The sequence below is a fragment of the Saccopteryx bilineata genome, chromosome 3 (genome assembly GCF_036850765.1).
Source record: "Saccopteryx bilineata isolate mSacBil1 chromosome 3, mSacBil1_pri_phased_curated, whole genome shotgun sequence".
Lineage (NCBI taxonomy): Eukaryota > Metazoa > Chordata > Mammalia > Chiroptera > Emballonuridae > Saccopteryx > Saccopteryx bilineata.
In genome coordinates this window covers 170367119-170378320 of record NC_089492.1, presented here as the reverse complement: position 1 = coordinate 170378320, position 11202 = coordinate 170367119, and the positions used below count along the sequence as shown (strand labels likewise).

The following is an 11202-nucleotide window of genomic DNA, read 5'->3' as shown; positions in this document are numbered from 1 at the left end:
TCTCTGTCTCTCTAAATATCAATAAAAGTTAAGCCTTGGCCCGATATCTCCAGAGCATCGTCCCAGTGCATGGAGGTTGCCTGTTTGATCCTCTGGTCAGGGCACATACAGGAGCAGCTTGATATTTCTGTCTCTCTCTCCCTGTCTCTCTCAAAAAATAAAATAAATATTTATTTCATTGATTAGCACACAAACCTAAGTGAATGGGTTTTTTGGAATCTTTTCTGATTGTCAAGAGAATCTTTTTTTTAATTCCTGATTTTACATCTGATTCCTGGGAAGGTGAAGCTATCAGTTAAATTCCAGTTAGGTAAGGTGCCTGATAAGTTACATCACAGAAAATAGCATTCAGTGAATACAGGTTTGTGACAGTGGCACTTTCTTTGAGGGGAAAAAAAAGAATTTTAAATTCGTAATCATTTGGCTCCTTTTAGAAAAGTTATCCTCTTTCAATAATATTTAGTTTTGCTTTTTGAAAACTATGCCCAACGTTTTTAGTTAGCAGACAGAATAATTAACCAAACCTCCAAATACCTTTCTGTTCTGGGCCTCCTATGATAGATGTGATATTTTATTTTTCAGTTATTTAGCCAGGCCCCTTCCTGATTGTTTTATGACTTAATTACAATGATTACATCATGTTTATAGAACATGCAGGCCCAGCACAGTGCATGCTTTTCTGTCACACCCTAAATATGAGAAGAATCAGTGGTGTGCTTGTTAGATACAATACTAGCTAATGGGCTGCAACTGTGATGCAGGAAGCTTTTCCAAGAAAACATATAACATTAGTGGAAGAGACTGTCTCTCATATAGCAAGACTAGGCATCTGTTTTTCAATCCATAGATTTCAAATAGGCTTAACTGTTCCTTTAGTCTCTTCTGAGAAAAGCTCAGGGTGCAGAGGACAGCATTCTTGCTTATCCTCATTACTATGAAAGACAGAAGCAATCCAGTGGGAAAAATGCCACGATACTATCATGTAACTAAATAGCTTATTCAAATATAGAAATGGGTTTTTCTTTGTTTGTTCATTTGTTTTGCTTTCTTGGGTTTGCTTCAAACCTTGGAGGCTGCCAGCTTGTTTATATAAGCCTAGGCCAGATTCAAGCACTAGCCTCATCCCAAGTTGCTAGGATGGCAATCCAAGCACATTTTAAAGCAAGTTTCTCAACTGGAAGCGATTTTGTGCCCCAGTGGACATTTGGCAATATGTGGAGACATTTTTGCTTGTCACAACTTGGGAGAGAAGAGAAGGGTGCTCCTAGTATCTAGTAAACAGTGTGTAATGCACAGGACAGCTCCCCACAACAAAGAATTATCCATCTCCAAAGGATGACAATGCCAAAGCTGAGACATCCTGTGGTAGAGAGACAAGGGCATGAGGAAAACAGCACTGAATATTCCCAACTTGGAAATATACAGTTTTCCCTTGCAGGTCTTATTACTTACACACTCCAAGAAACACTTAGCTTGTTTATGGAGGCAGGCTGGGACAAACATATTAAACTTGTGGGTGACACAGAATCAAATATAATTCTGTGTTGCTATATTTCACCTTTCCCTGTGGAGATCAAAATGCTTTTCAGAAAGTTATTCCACCAGGAGAGGGCCAGAGGGTCCTGGGACTGAAAGGGGTCCTCATTTCACAGATGAGAAAGCAGGAGGCTCAGAAGGCTGTTATTTGCTCAAGGTTATTCAGTGACTGTGGTTCAGAGCTCAGGAAACCAAGACAGGCCAGACACTGGAGAGAAGAACTCTGAAAGGTGTGAAAGAACAAACAAGTGCTCTCAGCTGGATGCCATCTTGGTGACAGAAATCTTTTCCACATCTGAGCCCTTGGTGTCATGAAAAGCTGGGTCTCTTGTGATGGGCATCTTGAGGTTTCCCCAGAATCAGCAGCCCTAGAGGAGCCCCACACCCCCTCCCTGTCAGCCAGAGTCCTCACCTGACAAATCTAATTCCCAGCGCTATTCTCCAGATGTTTAGACTGTCAACTGATTTAATGGACTGCAGACATAAGTTGGTCTGTTCATTAAAATAGTCATCATCATGAAAAAGATGGAGGACACCTGCCCCCACTCTCTGTCAGTCTGTCCCATGTAGGTACCTTCTTCCTATCAATCACCATCGTGTGTATTATGTAAATACCTCAGATGAAATGTCAGCCTATATATCTCATTGTTCTTGTATGCCATATGGGAAAATGACTGGTGAGCCCTGCTTCCCTCTACAACCAACATTAATTGCCATCTTTGTTATCTAGCAATGGAGATCCTGATTGGAATGGTTTTAAGCCTCTAGTAATTCAACAGAAAACGTGATTCAGGCTGATTCTTACTGAATGAACAGAAATCACAAAAACTCTATGATCCTAGTTACATTTGATCAAAAACGTTGATGAAGACAGTCATTTATTTTATTTGTTGATAAAATAATACAGAAATCCAAAAAACTTAGAGATAAACATTTCTGTATTTTCCCCCAGAAAACAAAGGAGGCCTGGAGAAAAAGGTGAAGGGCAATCCCTAATAACTGTGGAAGATGAAGTACAAATGTCATTTTTCTTCCCTATTTCCTGGGCTACTTTAGAGAAAATGCATGTGTCCAACTTCAGGGGTGGTATTACAACATGTCAGAGTAAAAAGGGAATTTAGAAGTCATTGAATTTAACATTGTCCTAGGGCATGAATCCTACTTAAGATATCTCCAATAACAAGATTTACGTCTCTGCTTTAATACTTTCAATAAAGAGGCATTCACAGCTTTACAGGGTTCCATTAGATGAGACTAATTTAAAAGCGTAGAAGATACAAGCCCCGATATATCCTTGGGCAATCACCATAATCAGACAGTATTAGCAAAAAATTTATATTCATAAATGCAAACTCCTTTGTTTAACTTCTTTAACGTGAAAATGATATATTTTTAAATGTTGATTGTATTGATTTGAGAACAAGAGGAGTGGAAAGAGGGAGAGACAGAAACATCAATCTGCTCCTGTATGTGCCCTGACCGGGGATCAAACCAGCAACCTCTGTGCTTTGGGAAGATGCTCTAACCAACTGAGCTATTCAGCCAGGGCGAGGTGAAGATGATATTAAAGCTAGCTTCAAGTCCCAATAGAAAGAATAAATCTCCCTGTCGCGTTGGCAAATTTGCACACATATAAATTAAAATAAGGTTTTTCCATCCCAGAGAACCAGAAATTTTTATCACAGTCTCTGTGGGAGAAAAGTGCTTCCTTGCTCTAGATCATAGTCTTTCCTGTCTTCCATGTGGAAAGCTGTGCATGCAATGGTGAGGGCAAAGCTAACTGTCAACATAAAACTTGGTCCTGAACATTTCAGAGTTCTCACTGGTTCCAGGATCAAAATGATCCATATAAGCTCATTGAAGGAGAAAAGATGGTTACATCAAGTCACCACAACCAATGAAATGAGATAAATGGCATATGAGATCACCTTTGCTATGTGAAATAGAAGTTTATTTCCTCATGCAAGAGAAACTGGACTTATTGGCTGTACACTGTAGGGTCTATGCTTCATTTACACATGGCCCCAGCCATGAAAGGAACTGTCTCTCTTCCTTCTCTCTATTTACTCTGCAGATGGCTAATGAGAAGCTACCATATTGCCCCTAGGTTTTCTCTCCTTGTTTATTTGAAAAAGTGCAAAAAATCCATTAGTTTAAAGAGATAACATTAAGGAATGCAGCTGCAATTGTTGTACAATAGATTACTCTGGCCTGTGTGCTTAATCTAGGGCATTGTTTAAAAGCACTTTTCGATTTTAATTAAAATAAAATGAGCCCTGGAAGAAAATGCATCTCCTCAGGAGAAGATTGTATTCAGCTTGTTCCCTGTAATTTTGTCCATCACACTGCTGGCTGTGGCTTTTTCCACAGGTCTTAAATGGTGTCTAAATTGACCGGCTCTGTTGCCAAGGAAACAGACAGGACAATGCTAATAGGAGCTACTTAGGACAAACTGTGAAAAGCTTAGAAATAAAATTGTTTGACATGGAAGGCACCGTGTCAGCAGTCAGGCAAGTCTGAGGAAAACTGCACTAAGCCAAAGATGGTGACATGTCTCCCCCTACTCTTTTCCCTCAAAATCTCTCCTAGAAAATGGATTCTGCCCTAGGAGCTTGGACAGCTTTTCTTATCAGAATCGCTTTCTCTTTCTAACTCAAAGTAGAGAAAAATTGTGTTGTGGTTTGGAAGTACCGAGAATAGATGTCAATTTGTTCCCATAGAAATGAGCTGCTTTCCCCCCCTTTTTTCTACCAACAAAGTCTTTCCCCCTCATGAATAAATTGCAAATATTCTTCTGAAATTTCTAAGACTGTTAATTAAAATCCACTTGATTTAAGCTGCTTCTCCCATTTTGCACTCATACACCATAAATTATGGAGGAGGTCAAAGAATGAATGGCAATTTGACATGAAGAGGTTGATTTATTGCTTCAGAAGGAGTTTTATACCAGATGTGGCAGGAGTCATAAATTTAATGCTAAATGTTATGTATTATTATGCTTTCAGGAATATAAATGTGTCTAAATACTATGCAGGTGGAATGATAAAAATATGAGTCTAATCTCCTGGCAATTTTAAAAGGCCCTTTAAAGCTGTCAAAAAATAAAGTTGAGAAACCAGCTAGATGAGTCCCTCAGATGCCTTTTACAACAGACCTTAGTTTGTAAAAGTAACCCTTTCCTGTAACACACTGGACATTGGCTTGTGGTGGCTTGGGTGGGCAGAAGAGATAAAGAATTCTTTCAACTGGGGAAAAAAAGAGGAGAGTGAGAGTATGAATGAAGAAAGATCCAGAGAGCTCCCTACTGCTGTGACATTAGGACATGCATCCAAAATATTCTCTTCCACTCCTCTAAAGATGACTATAATTTAATTTATCTTACCTCATTTGAAAACCAATCCAGACACAATGAAATCTGCCTAACTTCACTTAGCAACAGCAGTGGCTATAATCACTGAACTTAAAATATCAAAGGAGGACAAGATTCAGGTATATGAAAGCTTGGAGCTAGAAATAGCAGCAGGCAAGAAATCACTAGGGGGCAGAAGTTATAAGTGGAAGGACTCAGTTTTGGGTGGAAGTCCATTCTGCTTGGGGCTGCAGGGCTGAAGCAGTGCTAGATTATCAGTCAGTGCCTGGGATTCCCGTCCTTCCAGACAGAAATGGGGAGAAGGTGGTTTGTCTGGCTCCTGCCAATTGTAAGGGGCAGGGATAGGAATATGAGAGAAAAGTAGACTTTGGGGGTTAAAAAGGACCTCAATAATATAACCACCAAATACAATGAGAACGGGAGGGGGGGTATTTAAACAAAGCATTTAGAAAAGGCATTTATAGACAAATTGAAAAGGAGCAGTTTGCCTCTTTGAAATATTGACTATTTTAAGCTGGTTATTTTTAAGAAACAAAAAATTTAGGAAAAAATCTTTGATATTTCCCCTAACTGCCTAAAAGAAATGTAGGTAGAGGACTTGCTCCAAGAAGGGAGATACCATCACAGATGACTACAGTTTAACATAAATTAGCATGTGACAGTCAGAAAAGAACCCATCAAAGCCCATTTGTTTAGAGTTCTTTCTGTGTCCCACCATTAAAGATAGCCCAGTATTGGGTAAACAAATGTTTTTTTAAGTTTGCTCGCTAGTATTAGGGCAGTACCATGTGTGTACAGTCTGTGGAAGGCTGTCGTGTGTGTATAGTCTATGGAAGGCTGAGGGAGCTTGCCCTCAGGGAGGTAGATTGCCAATTGTGGAATGCCTACTGCAATGGGGAAGGGCGATTGTTTGCTATTGTTTGCTGAAGAAGGGGTTTTTTTCTCCCAGCCTGTTTTTGGCAGGAGAGAGAGAGAGAGAGAGAGAGAGAGAGAGAGAGCGCGCGAGCGAAAGAGAGAGAGAAGCTTGGGATCCCTGAGAGAAAGGGAAGTGGTCTTCCCTTTCTGTTTGCTCATCCGCTGTTACAAGACTTTAATAAACGAAATGGCCCACCATTTTCTGGCTCCACAGTTCCTTTACTACGTGCCCGAATCCAATGAGAACCTGCATGGCCACAGCAGAGGCCTCTGGCCTTACACCCAGCAAACATTCTCTTTCCATCACTATGCAAATTGCCTTTCTGCCCTTTGAAGTCCCAAATCACAACCTCCTCTTTCTCCTCAGTCCAGAACAACTTACAAGCCTTATCTGCCCAATGTGTCCTCAGGTCTCATGTTCTTACAGGACATCAGCATCTACACCCATAATAAATTTTGGGTATTTTCTCCTGTTGATCTGTCTCATGTTAATTTGATTATTATAGCCTAGCCAGAAGAACTTAGAAAGTTGAGAGGAAAAGTATTTTTTAACTCCCACACAATCAGAGAAAATTAAATAGGGACTTATTTAGGATGACATAAAAGAATTATTGTTAATTTTGTTAGGTGTGGCAATGGCATTGTGCTTATACAAGAAAATGCCGTTTGTTTTACACCGAAGACTCATTCTGAATCAGAGGTGAAATGAAATAGTACCTTGTATGTGTCTTAAAATACTACAGTAAAACAAAAAGATAGGTGGAGGGATAGATAAAACAAGTAGGCAAAATGTTAATAGTTGTTGAAACTAGCAGGTTTTGTTTTGTTTTGTTTTGTTTTTTAAGAGAGACAGGGAGAGAGACAGGAACATCAAGCTGCTCCTGTATATGCCCTGACCAGGGAATCGAACCAGCAACCTTTGGACCTGGATGACACACAAGCCAGCTAGCCAGGGTTTTTATTTATTGATCAATTTTTAAAGAGACAGAGAGAGGAAAGGAAAGAGAGGGGAGGGGAAAAGGAAGCAATCGTCTGTTGTCTCACTCAGTCATGTATTCATTGGTTGCTTCCTGTGTGTACCCTGACCGGGGATCGAGCCCACAACTTTGTTGTTTCAGGATGACATTCTTAACTGACTAAGCTAACTGGCCAGCGCCAAAACTGACAGTTCTTTTTTTTTTTAAGTGTCCGCACACCAGTCAAGTCCTGACAGTAAAAAATGGCAGCACAATTCCATGTCATTTCTATCAGAACCAATGACTAAAATGCAGTTATATTTATCTCATATGCCACAAAACTGACAGTTCTTAATGAGCATGTAAAATTTCTCTAAAATCTGCTTTTTTTATATGTTCAGATATTGTCATAATAAAATGTATTCTAAAATTCTGAAGAAATTTATTTCTGAGAATTCTGACCTGGCCAATTTTTTGATTCAGTACAACAATAAAAAGAACACATTTTCAGGCATGCAAAATATCAAACAACCCACTTTGTGTATAGTTTTCTACCTTTTTCAGAAAACTACTGGAGGATATACTCAATCAAAACAATGTAGCAAGTCAACAAAGAGGAGGACTATGGATCCAGGAAACAGGGTTTCTGGATGACAGGACACAGAAATTAACCCAGATGAGGACATGCCAGTGGGAATCAAGGAAATGTTTCTTCCAGACAACAACTTGAAAGAATACCAGATGTGAAATCTAGTACTGATTAACATATTGGCATAGAATGGAATTAAGGCTAAATCCAAAGAAAATTAAGCAAACATATTTTTAAGATTATCTAAAACTATTTTTTTTAAAAATCAAATGTTCAGGGTTGCAAAAAATAATCATAGTATATTACATGGCTCAACTAGGAAGAGTTTTAAGATACTTGTGACAATGGAAGTATAGAATACTGATCTATCCAAAATGAGAATAAAACAATATTGGGAGGCAGGAGGAAGGGAAAGATTCATGTGCAAGATGGGACTACTGGCTTTCACTTAAAAGAAAAGTAAATTCTTAGCTTCCAGAGTGCTAAGTCAATAGATAATTTTTAAAACAAAAAGTTAAAAAGTAGTAATAATGTCATGTCAAATAGAATTATGGAAGTAAAACAAAATGTGATTTCCCTTAGGAAGGTGAGAAAAGTGTGGGGTGCAACATAAACAGGCGGATTTAAAGGCAGGTGCATCAGGTACACGCCCTGGACCCCAACTTCTGAAGAGCCCGCAAAACCCCAGCTTTACACTTTTTTCTAATGTAAGGGGCCCAATATTTTCTTCTGTGCCTAGGGCTTCAACTGACCTTAATCTGCTTCTGATCATAAATATGCTGGTTTTACTAACAAACAATGTAGAAATAGTTGCTACTTTTAACTAAATGTGTGTATGTAACTTTGATAAAAAATAAAAATTGAACTTATGTAAAAAAATGTATAAACCTATTACCTAGAGATATGGAGGTAAATGTCATAATAATCAACTGGAAAAGTCAGAAGTGAGGACCTCAGTGGAATAAGAAATGTTCAAATGTAGCTTTGATAAAATAATAAAAATTAAATTATAAAAGTACTAATGAATCCTCTGGAGACACCTGGGTCTGATCAAGGAAAAATGAATTTGATCTGGATAAAAAGGATTTTATCCTATTTCAGTGTAGTAGCACAAGTTAATTATTCCTGCAACCATAGTAATTTTTTCTCTTTCTAGCAGAGTCTTGTTATTTCAATTAGACATAGTTTCACTAACAGGCCCATAAATATTTCTAATTAGCCTATTTGCTTCTATTTTATGAGACTGCTTCCAAATTAGCACCCACATTCTATAGATATAGAAGGAGAATCTTGGAAGATTGTAACTTCCCTCACAAGGAAGGAAGAAGGACAACAGACCACATGTCCAAAAAGACTACTTATTAGATTCAAGCCATTTATGGTGTGAGTTATTTTAGAGCCACATACTTGTCAAATTTGAATAAAAGGCTAAAAGTGAGTAACAGTTTCAACCAATTATTTTCAGGTCTTCAAGCATAAAAAGAGAAATAACATAGTGTTTACAGCCCTGCTTGCTCAGTCTGTGATCTCATCTGGCCTTCCCTATTGAAGAAAAACCACAGGGAGCTCCACCATGACCCAAGAATGGCCCTGAAATCAAGGACTCAAAAGTGCTTATCAAAGCCTCAGAAGTCAGATGAAGTTAGCCTTAGCCACATTTGACTACACATAATATATGCTCTATCAGGAAATGCCTATATCCTAAAATTACTCAGTAAGTTACTATCATCATCATCATCATCATCAATATTATCATCATAATTGTGGAACACTGCTGAATCAGTGTGGCTTAAAGAACAGTTAAAATTTTCTTGACACTACAGGAGGTAAGTGGGATAACCAAATTTGAGAAATAATAGTGTTGATATGGCATACAATTGTTTAAAAAATAGTAACTGCATTTTACCACATGCTAACTATGAGCCAGGCACTGTGCTTGACAGCGTACCCACATTATTTTTAACAGTCACAACAATTCTGAAGAGATGGTATTGTTAGCCCAAATGAGGCTCTGCAGCTCAGAGAAAGGCTGTGTGCTTTCTGCAGGCTCCCAAGGACTGTAAATGGTTGAGACTGGGTTAAGCTTTCCCAGTCTGGGTCCAAAACCATTCCCACCCAACAAGTCTACCTCTCTTCTACTTGGATTGCGTTTTATTAATAATTTCTCTTGTGAACTTTTATAAACATCATCTTATTCTATTCACATAGCACTATAATATAAGAAAGAAATATTACTCTAATTTTCAATTAAAGAAACGTAGACTTGGAGAGGCTGGACAATTAGCCCAAGATCACACAGCTAATAAGGAGCAAAGCCTTCTGGGACTCCAGATACTGTGATTCCTAACCATTGCTCTTACACCATGTATGAAAGATGAGGCCTATTCCTATGTGGAAGTTCTAAAATGAACTCTGTTAGGTTTAAAATAAAGTGACCATATATAACTTCTCCAAACATAAAAACTTTTGAGGTAAAAGAAAGTGTTATTAGTTATAATCCTGAGTACCAGCAAAGCATGGACCTATGGTCCCTCTAGATAGAGAAAAGCCCTAACCATTAACCATTACTCCTATGGAATCATTCATCCTTGGCAGAGTGGGGAAAATAATTTACATTTCCTCACTTTAATTGCTGTATTTACCATCAAGCAGGGAAAACCTTCTCTTTGAAGAAACAGTGCATGCTTCATGCTTTATTACTTTTAAATTTAGTGGTTCACATTTTCCAGAATAGCGGTCAGCAAATAATAAGCCATTGGCCAAATTCTGCTCACTTGCTGCTTGGTTTTGTAAACAGTTATTATTTATAAAACAGCCATGCCCATTTGTTTACAAACTGTCTGTGACTATTTTGTGCTACAGCAGCAGAGCTTAGTAGCTGCAAAAAAAACTACATGGCCCAGTAAGCCTGAAATATTTACTATCTGGCTCTTGAAAGAAAATGCTGGTCTGCCTCTGTTTCAGAAGACAAAAATCCAAATTCCTCAACAAACATATGAGGCCTCCTCTGATCTGACCCTCTCTCCTCTTCTCTCTTCACACTCCACTCTGAGCACTCTCCTTAGTCTCAGCACCTGCCAACTCGTTTAGCAGTTCTCTACACACCCTGTGCTTGGAATGCCCAAATTCCTACCTAGTCCTTCTGATAAACACTGTTCAGGATTGTTGAGAAGATTAAGTGTTGTGAGAATTCAGCACTTAGAAAAATATGTGATACACAGGAAGCAGTTTATGTACTATTATTATTACTGTTATTATTACTGTCCTCTTTTTTGCAATACAATCTTGAATCATCTAACTTCTCCAATTTTTAGAATTTTGTCATTAAAAACACTAAATAAATCTGTTCATTTGTCAAACAGAAAGATTGATATTCATAAATGTCAGTAAGCTGTAAATTCAGCTTTTCAGGATCTTTGCTCATTGTTGGTTCACCCAACCTAAACCCTGACTACCCACATAAGAAAATAGATCAAGAAGCTAAAATCAGAGACTCAGGAGCTATTGGGGATTATTTCTGAGCCTGGACTACAGCATCAATAAGCCCAATAAGAGCATAAAATATGGTACCTGGAAACATCAGAGTGAATTCCTTTACAAACTGGTGTAGCCTCTTCATCATTTATTGAATCTTTGGATTTATGAATGGTTTTTTACCATCTTGTCTTACATTAATTCCAACTTTTCTTTCTATGTTTATAACATTGGCTAAAATATTAGTCATAGAGTTTACTGCTAACAGGGGAAGAAACATGTTGAAAACACACACCACGCACACCAAATGGATCTTTAATTTTAGGCTGCCATTTCTCACTGAGCTCTTCTCAATACTCCCT

At 38.3% G+C, this 11202-nt stretch overlaps 1 non-coding gene across 1 annotated transcript; it reads right to left on the bottom strand.

Moving 5' to 3' along the window:
* Nucleotides 1–7004: 7004 nt before the first annotated feature.
* LOC136332428 (small nucleolar RNA SNORA53) lies at nt 7005–7142 on the bottom strand. The gene has a single exon (XR_010730692.1). It is a non-coding gene; the product is annotated as a small nucleolar RNA SNORA53 (small nucleolar RNA).
* Between the last annotated feature and the right edge of the window lie 4060 nt (nt 7143–11202).